The sequence below is a fragment of the Dendrobates tinctorius genome, unplaced genomic scaffold (assembly GCF_039654945.1).
Source record: "Dendrobates tinctorius isolate UK_male_01 unplaced genomic scaffold, ASM3965494v1 ptg000250l, whole genome shotgun sequence".
NCBI classification, from domain to species: domain Eukaryota; kingdom Metazoa; phylum Chordata; class Amphibia; order Anura; family Dendrobatidae; genus Dendrobates; species Dendrobates tinctorius.
Window position 1 is genome coordinate 9,933,817 of NW_027361917.1, and position 12,609 is coordinate 9,946,425.

Genomic DNA, 12,609 nt, shown 5'->3' on the forward strand with positions numbered 1-12,609 from the left:
AGCAACAAATAACTGGCCAGGTCAGAACTCTTTGACTTGTTCGACTTAAAAAGAGATGTCTATCCTTACACCTTATGCACCTACAGTGGCGTTATAAAAACCTCTGGAAGAAGGGCCGGTGGCCTCATAATAACTTCTCTTGAGAAGGATGCCATGGAGATACCACTACCCACGCTAGCTGAGTGTAATCAGATTCCATTTAACGGAAGAAATCCCAACGCCAGAAGTCGCTCTTCAGCATCCTCATCTCAGAATGATAACCAAAGAGATACCACCCCTGGACGACAAGGCCGACATCCTAATTCTCCTCGGCAAAGACATTATATGACTGCACAAGATGCATCAACAAATCCACGAACTACTCAATGAACCGTACGCCCAGCGCCTTGAGCTAGGCTGGGTTATTATCGGCAATGTCTGTAATAACCAGACATAGGATCCAAGCAACATCTCCTCTTACAAAACCCTTATTACGTCAGATCACCATGACTTGTCCCTCCTGCCAGACCCACGTCACTACTGGATGAAGAAGTCAAACGACATTAAGTGTCAACAACAAACATCTGACAATTCAAGTCTGCTATATCCTCGAGACTACAGCCTTGAGGGAACAGCATTCGGTCCTTCAACAAAGGACAACAACTCACCACCTATAGAGGAAGACAAGGTGATCATCAGGATCATGAACATCAAACCCACTGACTACAACTATAACAGCTGGGTAGCTCCCTCACCTTCTCTTCCAGCAACGACCGAGTTGCCAAGGGATCCACAGCAAGTAACTGCTAAGTTCCCAAATTTTGATGCCTATCTACATCACAAGCCTGGTCAAGCCGAAGCCGTGCTAGACTTCAGTGCTCAAAGTGAGAGCCCCTTTCTCAACAGCCTACCTCTTACCGATGGTGCTAGCGTTTTCCTCACACAACACAACCTCAGCATACTGCTGGATGTCGAACAAGACACGTTCACTTCCCAAGCATCACCCTGTGATGAACTTCCTATCGAATGAGGAGCCTCGCCTGTTCAAAACAGCTTCCACGGTCCTTTTAGGTTCAAAACACCCATTGCAGTTCAAGGCAGGGCATCACTGAGACAGCTCGCTACTCAGGGCATCAACAGGAACACTATGTTACCATCTTAGAGATAGCAAAGGTGGGAGACAGGGAAGAAGTCCCTAAAGGCCTTACAGCAACTCCAAGTCCTGCATTGTAGTCCTTTAAAGATTCTTTCAACAGTCATCAAGAGACAAGTCTACATTTCTTACGACACATCTGCGAAGACTACAGCTGCAGGAACCTCTCCAAATGCTTCAGTTTGCTGGCTCCTTCGAGCAGGAGTCACATGAACTTGGATTGTCACTGGACTCTGCAATGGCGGGGAGCATGCCTTAACATCTTACTGGCGTGCTAGGAATCAGGATTATCAGCATCCAACTGAACTTTAACTTCCCCTTGTGGACTGAACTTCTACTGTTGGGTTGGTGGAAGAGTTGGCATGTTGCGGCTTCCCCAATCTGAAGATGGGTTTTCTATTGGACTCATTTTCCATTCTTTATTCAAGGTCTACGTTTACTACAAGTATGGACTTGATTTCTGCATTTTGTTGCAATGTTTTTCTTCTCTCCTCTCACTGCAGGTTTCACGATGTCAAGGGACACATTCGTCTCCTTATCTCGCACTAGGATTTATGAAATCTGACGATTTCAGACGGGGAGTGTTGTGTCCAACAAATGGGAACAACCTGTAATGAACATTTCTCTGTGTAATTTTTCCTGCGAAGCTGATAGTTAGAAAACTTGGGATTTACAGCCAGCAGGAAGAGTCAGAATACATATCTACTTGATATGTTTGGGTTTAGGATATTGGATAGTCATGCATGTTAAATAAGATGAGTACTTTTTCTCGAAGGATTCTTGCAAGCTTTAAGTAAATTCATGATGCCAATAAACAAATCTAGAAGAAAAAAATACATCATTTATTTAGACCGGAGCTTTTAAACTTTCTTCTACTCATTATTACACCACAAAAAATCCCAAATTACATTCCAAGGACAAAAACCTCAAAAATGTGATTAAACCATAGCAAAGGGGAGGGAGTCTATAAACTACCACCATAGAGTATAGTCCATAAAAATAGAATTTTATCAACCCCTTAATGTCCAATGACGGACACAGTCCGTCATTAGACATCTCCCCTGCTTTGATGAGGGCTCCGACGCTGAGCCCGCATCAAAGCCAGGACATGTCAGCTGTTTTGAACAGCTGACTTGTGCCCGCAATAGGCACAAGCGGAATCTCCGTCCGCCTGCGCCTATTAACTGTCAAAGTTGACAGCGGGCATTTAAATACACTTCTGGCCGCCGGGCTGGAAGTGAGCTCATCGCCGACCCCCATCACGTGATCGGGGGTCGGCGTCATGTTGCCTGGACAACCAGAGGTCTCATAGAGACCTCTATGGTTGTTCCAGGCTGATGGCTTTCAGCGCCAACCGGTAGTCGGCGCTGAAATAACAGGAGTAAATCTGCTACATATAGGCGATCTGCTCATCGCCCATATGTAGCAGAGCCGATCGAGCTGTGCATGCTTCAAGCCTCCTATGGAGGCTATTGAAGCATGCCAAAAGTAAAAAAAATGTTTAAAAATAAAAAAAATAAAAAAACCTAAAAGTTCAAATCACCCCCCTTTCGCCTCAATCAAAATAAAACAGTAAAAAAAAAAATCCCACATACACATATTGGGTATCGCCGCGTTCAGAATCGCCCAATCTATCAATAAAAGAAAAGCATTAACCCAATCGCTAAACGGTGTAGCGAGAAAAAAAGTCAAAACCCCAGAATTACGTTTTTTTGATCTCTGTGACAATGCATTAAAATGCAATAACGGGCGATCAAAAGAACATGTCTGCATAAAAGTGGTATCATTAAAAACGTCAGCTTGGCACGCAAAAAATAAGCCCTCACACGACCCAAGATGACGAAAAATAGAGACACTACGGGCCTCGTGAAAATGGTGGGGGTTTTTTTGTTTTTTTTTTTAAGCAAACTTTGGATTTTTTTTTCACCACTTAGATAAAAAAGAACCTAGACATGTTTGGTGTCTATGAACTTGTAATGACCTGGCGAATCATAATGGTGGTCAGTTTTAGCATTTAGTGAACCTAGCAAAAAAGCCAAGCAAAAAACAAGTGTGGGATTGAACTTTTTTTGCAATTTCACCGCACTTGGAATTTTTTTCCTGTTTTGTAGTACACGACATGGTAAAATCAATGGTGTTGTTCAAAAGTGCAACTCGTCCCGCAAAAAATAAACCCTCACATGGCCATATTGACAGAAAAATAAAAAAGTTATGGCTCTGGGAAGAAAGGGAGCGAGAAACGAAAACGCAAAAACGAAAATAACCCCGGTCCTTAAGGGGTTAATCAAAAAACAATTTTAAAAAGTAATACCACACTGCTGGACACCAATTAGGACAGGAACAGAATGTTATCCAAAACATTACAACATTAAAGACAAATTTATACAGAATCAGATAAGTACAGCTCAAATTAGGTCTCAATATACTGTAATATAAAATAGCAGCAACAACAAAAATAAATAAAATGCAATCGTGCTGAATACTAATTAAACATAAGGTGCTAATAAATTAATGGTAGACAAGTTTTAAAGTCCACAAGGGATTAAGAAAAATACAATGCACTCACATAAGAGCATAACTGTTAGGGTTGCAGATCGCACTAAATATAAAATATGAGAAAGTGCGATCGCAACCCGGGGTCCACTGTGCAGAGATGGTATGCTTCTGGTAGGTCATGGCGGACAATAACTGGCAGTATAACTAGTACACATGGGTTAACTTCACCTGTTTAACCCCTTACCTACAATTGACGTAATATTCCGTCCATGTGACCATGGACCTAATTACCATGGACGGAATATTACGTCATCGCAATCAGCGGCGCCCACGTGGTGAGCGCCGCTGATCGCGGCCGAGTGTCAGCTAATTATCATAGCTGACACCCGGCACAATGTGTCAGGGGCGGTCACGGACCGCCCCCGACACGTTAACCCCTTGCACACCGCGATCAAACGCGATCGCGGTGTACCGGGGGTTAAAGGGAAGCATCGGCAGGGAGGGGGCTCCCTCCGTGCTTCCCTGAGCCCCCCCACGGCAGCGCAATGTGCAGCGCTGCTGCGGGGGACTCCCTTCCTCCAGGCCCCCGAATCCAAGATGGCGACGGGGGCCTTCGGGGGCCTGAGGAAGCTGGCTTCCTCAGTGCCTGCAAAGCGCAGGCATGAGGAAGTCTGCAGCAGTGCCTGTGACAGATCGCTGATCTGTCACAGTGATCTGTGATGTGACAGATCAGCGATCTGTCACAGGACAGTGATGTCCCACCTGGGACAAGGTAATAAAGTAAAAAAAAAAAAAAAAAAAGTGTTAAAAATAATTTAAAAAAAATCGCTAAATAAATTAGTTAAAAAAAAAAAAATATTCCCCAATAAATCCATTTTTTGAAAATAAAAAAAAAACAAAACAATAAAAGTACACATATTTGGTATCGCCGCGTCCGTAATGACCTGCCCTATAAAACTGTCCCATTAGTTAACCCCTTTAGCGAACCCCTTAAAAAATAAAAATAAAAAACGAAGCAAAAAATAATGATTTATTATCATACCACCGAACAAAAAGTGCAATAACGCGCGATCAAAAAGACGCATATAAATATCCATGGTACCGCTGAAAACGTCATCTTGTCCCGCAAAAAACGAGCCACCATACAGCATCATCCGCAAAAAAATAAAAAAGTTATAGCTCGCAGAATAAAGCGATACAAAAATAATTATTTTTTATATAAAATTGTTTTCATTGCAAAAAACCGACAAAACATAAAAAAACGACCTAAATGAGGTATCGCTGTAACCGTACTGACCCGAAGAATAAAAACGCGTTATCAATTTTACCGCACGCGGAACGGTGTAAACGCACCCCCCAAAAGAAATTCATGAAAAGCTGGTTTTTGTTCATTCTGCATCCCAAAAATCGGAATAAAAAGCGATCAAAAAATGTCACGTGCCCGAAAATGGTACCAATAAAAACGACAACTCGTCCCGCAAAAAATAAGACCTCACATGACTCGGTGGGTCAAAATATGGAAAAATTATAGCTCACAATATGTGGTGATGCAAAAACTATTTTTACAATAAAAAGCGTCTTTTAGCGTGCGACAGCCGCCAAACATAAAAACCGCCATAAATCGTAAATCAAACCCCCCGTTATCACCCCCTTAGTTAGAGAAAAATAATAAAACTAAAAGAAAATGTATTTATTTCCATTTTCCCGCTAGGGTTAGGGTTAGGGTAGGGTTAGGGCTAGGGTTAGGGCTAGGGTTAGGGCTAGGGTTAAGGCTAGGGTTAGGGTTAGGGCTAGGGTTAGGGCTAGGGTTAGGGATAGGGTTAGGGCTAGGGCTCAGATTAGGGTTAGGGGTGTGTTGAGGTTAGGGTTGGAGTTATAATTGGGGGTTTCCACTGTTTGGGCACATCAGGTGCTCTCCAAAGGCAACATGGCGTCTGATCTCAATTCCAGCCAATTCTGCGTTGAAAAAGTCAAATGGTGCTCCTTCCCTTCCAAGCTCTGCCATGTGCCCAAACAGTGTTTTACCCCCACATGTAGGGTATCAGCCTACTCAGGACAAATTACAAAACAACTTTTGGGGTCCAATTTCTCCTGTTACCCTTAGGAAAATAAAAAATTGGGGGCAAAAATATAATTTTGCGGAAAAAAATGTTTTTTTTATTTTCACGCCCAGGCGTTATAAACTTCTGTGAAGCACTTGGGGGTTCAAAGTGCTCTCCACACATCTAGATAAGCTCCGTGGGGGGTCTAGTTTCCAAAATGGGGTCACTTGTGGGGAGTTTCAATAGTTTAGGTACATCAGGGGCTCTCCAAACGCACATGACACCCGCATACCAATCCATCAAAGTCTGCATTCCAAAACGTCACTACTTCCCTTCCGAGCCCCGACGTGTGCCCATACAGTAGTTTTCTCCCACATATGAGGTATCAGCGTACTCAGGACAAATTGGACAACAACTTTTGGGGTCCAATTTCTCCTGTTACCCTTGGGAAAATAAAAAAATGGGGACTAAAAGATCATGTTTGTGGAAAAAATACGATTTTTTTATTTTCACGCCCGGTCGTTATAAACTTCTGTGAAGCACTGGGGGGTTCAAAGTGCTCACCACACATCTAGATAAGTTCATTAGGGGGTCTAGTTTCCAAAATGGGGTCACTTGTGGGGGGTTTCCACTGTTTAGGTACATCAGGGGCTCTCCAAACGCAACATGACACCCGCAGACCATTCCATCAAAGTCTGCATTCCAAAACGTCACTACTTCCCTTCCGAGCCCCGACGTGTGCCCATACAGTAGTTTTCTCCCACATATGAGGTATCAGCATACTCAGGACAAATTGGACAACAACTTTTGCGGTCCAATTTCTCCTGTTACCCTTGGGAAAATAAAAAAATGGGGACTAAAAGATCATGTTTGTGGAAAAAATACGATTTTTTTATTTTCACGCCCGGACGTTATAAACTTCAGTGAAGCACTGGGGGGTTCAAAGTGCTCACCACACATCTAGATAAGTTCCTTGGGGGGTCTAGTTTCCAAAATGGTGTCATTTGTGGGGGGTTTCTACTGTTTTGGTACATCAGGGGCTTTCCTAATGCGACATGGTGTCCGATCTCAATTCCAGCCAAAAACGTCAAATGGCGCTGCTTCCCTTCCGAGCTCTGCCATACGCCCAAATAGTGGTTTACACCCACATGTGGGGTATCAGCGTACTCAGGATAAATTGCACAATATCTTTTAGGGTCCTGTTACTTTTGGAAAAATAAGAATTGAGGGTGAAAAGATCATTTTTGTGGAAAAAATATGATTTTTTAATTGTACTGCTGTACGTTATAAACTTCTGTGAAGCCCTTGGGGGTTCAAAGTTCTCACCACACATCTAGATAAGTTCCTTGGGGGGTCTAGATTCCAAAATGGTGTCATTTGTGGGGGGTTTCCACTGTTTTGGTACATCAGGGGTTTTCCAATCGCGACATGGTGTCCGATCTCAATTCTAGCCAAAAACGTCAAATGGCGCTGCTTCCCTTCCGAGCTCTGTTATGCGCCCAAATAGTCATTTACACCCACATATGGGGTATCAGCGTACTCAGGACAAATTGCACAATAACTTTTAGGGTCCTGTTACCCTTGGAAAAATAAAAATTGTGGGTGAAAAGATCATTTTTGTGGAAAAAATATGATTTTTTAATTGTGCCGCTGTACGTTATAAACTTCTGTGAAGCCCTTGTGGGTTCAAAGTTCTCACCACATATCTAGATAAGTTCCTTGGGGGGTCTAGTTTCCAAAATGAGGTCACTTGGGGGGGTTTCCACTGTTTAGGTACATCAGGGGCTCGCCAAACGTGACATGGCGTCCGATCTGAATTCCAGCCAATTTTGCATTGAAAAAGTCAAACGGCGCTCCTTCCATTCTGAGCTCTGCCATGCGCCGAAACAGTGGTTCCCCCCCACATATCAGGTATCAGCGTAGTCAGGACAAATTGCACAATAACTTTTGCAGTCCAATTTCTCCTGTTACCCTTGGTAAAATAAAGAAAATTGAACCTGAAGTATTTTTTTTGTGAAAAAAAGTTAAATGTTCATTTTTTTTTTAATATTCAAAAAATTCCTGTGACGCACCTAAAGGGTTAATAAACTTCTTGAATGTGGTTTTAAGCACCTTGAGGGGTGCAGTTTTTAGAATGGTGTCACTTTTGGGTATTTTCTATCATATAGACCCCTCAAAGTGGCTTCAAATGTGAAGTGGTCCCTAAAAATAAAATGGTGTTGCAAAAATGAGAAATCGCTGGTCAATTTTTAACCCTTATAACTTCCTAGCAAAAAAAAATTTTGGTTGCAAAATTGTGCTGATGTAAAGTAAACATGTGGGAAATGTTATGTATTAAGTTTTTTGTGTGCCGTATCGCTGTGATTTAAGGGCATAAAAATTCAAAGTTGGAAAATTGCGAAATTTTCAAAATTTTCGCCAAATTTCCGTTTTTTTCACAAATAAACGCAAGTTATTTGAATGCAATTTTACCACTAACATGAAGTACAATATGTCACGAGAAAACAATGTCAGAATCACCAGGATCCATGAAAGCGTTCCAGAGTTATGACCTCATAAAGGTACAGTGGTCAGAATTGTAAAAATTGGCCCGGTAGTTAACGTGCAAACCACCCTTGGTAGTGAAGGGGTTAATAGGAAGCGGACCCTGTTGCTTCACAGGACCGCAATACTGCTGAGTGAGTGCTAGTGTTGTGGTCACAGGACCCTGCCCCAAAGACATGGGGTTAGAGTCCCTCCAGAGCCACTAGCATTCGGCGCCGCTACTGCAGTGCCTGGACATACACAACTTAATCCCTTCCTGACCTGTGACACAGCGTATGAATCATGAAAGTCGTTGCCAAACCGACCCATGACGCATATGCTTTGTCATGACTTCAAAGCCCCCCTGCGGGTCGGATGACCGGGGTCACGGAAAGGTCACCCGACCCGCAGTGACAGGACCTTTTGTGCTTCATCACAGGGGGGTGGCTTAGCCCACCTGTGGCTACGATCGCTCTGATTGGCTGTTGAAAGTGAAACAGCCAATCAGAGCGATAGTAATATTTCATCAATGAAATTTGATGAACTATTACAATCCAGCCATGGCCGATGCTGAAATAGGATCGGACATGGCTGGAGATACTAAGTTAACCCCCCGCCGACTGACGGCGCCAATCGGCCGCCGCCACCGACTAACGGCGGCGATCGGCCGCCGCTGTCACAATCTGCCCCCCTCCCCTCCGCTCCCCCACCTTCTGATCCCGCCACGATACTCACTAACCCCCCATGGCAGTCCCGGTGTCCCGCCATGCCAGTCCATGGGCGCCGCCATCTTGGAAAATGGGGGGCACATGCGCAGTGCGCCCGCCAGCATTTCCCGGCGGCAGATTCATTTTTTATTATTTTGATCACTGTGATAAACTCTCACAGTGTTCAAAATAAAAAAATAAGTAAATCACCGCCCCCCTTATCACCCCCCATAGGGACAAATAATAAAATATTTTTATTTTTCAATTAGGGTTAGAAATAGGGTTAGTGTTAGAAAAAGGGCTAGGGTTAGGGCTAGGGTTAAGATTAGGGTTAGGGGTGGGTTGGGATTAGGGTTGGGTTTGGGATTAGGGTTAGGGGTGTGTTGGGGTTATGATTAGGGTTGGGATTAGGGTTAGGGGTGTGTTGGGGTTATGATTAGGGTTGGGATTAGGGTTAGGGGTGTGTTGGGGTTAAGGTTGTGGTTAGGGTTATGATTAGGGTTGCGATTAGGGTTAGGGGTGTGTTGGGGTTAGGATTGGAGTTAGAATTGGGGGGTTTCCACTGTTTAGGCATATCAGGGGGTCTCCAAACACGACATGGCGCCACCATTTATTCCAGCCAATTTTGCGCTCAAAAAGTCGAACAGTGCTGCCTTCATTCCGAGCCCCGACGTGTGCCCAAACAGTGGTTTACCCCCACATACGGGGTATCAGTGTCTCAGGAAAAATTGCACATCAACTTTGGGGGTCTAATTTCTTCTGTTACCCTTGGGAAAATTAAAAATCGGGGGCTAAAAAATAATTTTGTGGAGAAAAAATTATTTTTTATTTTCACGGCTCTGCGTTATAAACTTCTGTGAAGCACTTGGGGGTTCAACGTGCTCACCACACATCTAGATTAGTTCCTTGGGTGGTCTAGTTTCTAAAGTGGGGTCATTTGTGGGGGGGTTTCCACTGTTTAGGTACATCAGGGGCTCTGCAAACATAACATGACGCCCGCAGACCATTCCATCAAGTCGACATTTCAAAACATCACTACTTCCCTTCCGAGCCCCAACGTGTGCCCAAACAGTGGTCTCCCCCCACTTAAGGGGTACCAGCGTACTCAGGACAAACTGGACAACAACTTTTGGGGTCCAATTTAACTTATTACCCTTGTGAAAATAAAAAATAGTGGGCTAAATATCATTTTTTGAGGGAAAAAAATATTTTTTATTTTCACAGTTCTGCGTTATAAACTTCTGTGAAGCACTTGGGGGTTCAGAGTGCTCACCACACATCTAGATAAGCTCCTTAGGGGGACTAGTTTTCAAAATGGGGTCATTTGTGGGGGAGCTCCAAAGTTTAGGCACACAGGCGTTCTCCAAACACGACATGGTGTCCGCTAACGATTGGAGCTAATTTTCCATTCAAAAAGTCAAATGGCGCTCCTTCACTTCTGGGCCCTGCCGTGCACCCAAACAGTGGTTTATGACCACATATGAGGTATCGGTGTACTCAGGAGAAATTGCCCAACAAATTTTAGGATCTGTGACGTCCGCCTGCGGGTCTGGGCTGCAGCCAGGCAACACCCCGAGAAACACTGATACCCTTTACCCCTATACAGGGATCTGGATTTATAGCAGAGCCCAGGAGGCGCTGTCTGAGTAGGAGCAGTGACCAGAGCAGGACGGTCGTCAGAAAGGTGTTCCAATACAGGACACAAACGTGGAGATATGCGGGTCTAAACCAGTCAGGCAGCAATGGTACAAAAACGGTAGACAGAAGCAGAGTCAGGTTCAGGCCGAGAGTCATAAACCAGGAGAGTAGCAGAGGTACAGAATCGTTAGGCAGAAGCAGAGTCAGATTCAAGCCGAAAGTCATAAACCAGGAGAGTAGCAGAGGTACAGAATCATTAGGCAGAAGCAGAGTCAGATTCAGGCCGAAAGTCATAAACCAGAAGAGTAGCAGAGGTACAGAATCGTTAGGCAGAAGGAGAGTCAGAAGTCCAGGCCAAAGTCAGTCAGTCAGAAAGTAATTCACACAGCAACACACAGGGGAACCAAGAATATATCCGGCGGCTTGCAAGACCAGTCCCAAGGTATTTCAGGGATCAGGTCACCCCTCATAGGTTCCTGGACTGATGATGTCATCAGTACCGCCCCCAGGACCAGGCCAGATGGAGATGCAGTAACCTCTTGATGACTGACAGAGGGGTGGAGCCTGCGTCCACCAGATGCCTGCGCAGGTGCCCTTACTCTGTCAGCACCATAACTCCCGGGCGAGCCATGGCGCCTCCTAGTGACCGCGACAGGAGCAGCAGACCCAGAATTTAATGGCGACGTGACAGACCGGCGCCTCCTAGAGGCTAAAGCCGGGACAGTAGGCTCTGAGCCTGACGTGACAGAACCACGGCCCCTTCCAGTGGCCGAGGCAGGAACAGCCATCCCTGAGTCTGACGATAAAGTGGCGGTCCGACGCCTCCTAGTGGCCGCGACCGGAACAGCAGGCCCTAAGTCTGGCGGAAACGTGACAGTACCCCCCCCTCCAAGAGGGGCCTCTGGACCCTCAAAACCCGGTTTATCAGGGTGAAGGAGGTGAAACCTTCTAATCAACCCCTTGGCATGAATGTCACTAGCGGGGACCCAGGACCTCTCCTCTGGGCCATAGCCTTTCCAATGAACTAAATATTGCACAGACTTTCTCACTAAACGGGAATCAAGGATGCCCTGGACTTCGTACTCCAAGGCACCCTTGACCAAAACTGGAGGAGGAGGGGACTGGACGGGATGAATTGGGGAGCGGTACACCTTGAGAAGGGATTTGTGGAAAACATTAGGAATTTTAAAAGACTGAGGGAGCCTTAAACGAAAGGCTACCGGGTTAATTACTTCTAATATCTCGTAGGGACCAATAAACCTGGGCCCCAGTTTGGCAGATGGCACCTTAAGCTTAATGTTTCTGGTAGACAGCCAAACTTTGTCCCCAACTCCTAGGTGCGGCCCTGTGGACCTCCGTTTATTTGCGGCCGAAGCCTGCCTGACCTGGGACCCTTTCAAGTTTGTGTTCACCTCCGACCAGACTGTCCTTAAGTGACGTATGGAATTCTCTACTCCCGGAAGCTCCGACATCTTGGCCGAAAATGAACCAAAACGTGGGTGCAAACCATGATTGCAGAAGAACGGGGTGGTTTTGATAGATTCCTGATACTGGTTATTTAGAGCGAACTCAGCTAATGGGAGATGTTCCGCCCAATCAGACTGATGTTCCGAGACATAGCAGCGAAGATATTGCTCTAGAGCCTGGTTGGTACGCTCCGTTTGACCATTGGTCTCAGGGTGGTAAGCGGAGGAGAAGGATAATTCAATACCAATACGTTTGCAGAATGCTCTCCAGAATTTGGAAACAAACTGGGTACCTCGGTCAGACACGATATTCTCTGGAGCGCCATGCAGCCTTATTACATGAACAATAAACAACTTACTCAGAGTTTCTGAACTAGGTAATCCAGAGAGGGGAACGAAATGACATTGCTTACTGAACCTGTCCACCACCACCCAGATGCATGTCTTCCCCTCTGAGGGTGGTAGGTCAGTAATGAAGTCCATGGAGATGTGGGTCCATGGACTCTCTGGAGCGGGCAAGGACTGGAGCCAGCCGGCAGGCCGATTGTGAGGGGACTTGGCGCGAGCACAGATTTCACAAGCTAATACATAATCCTTGCAGTCCT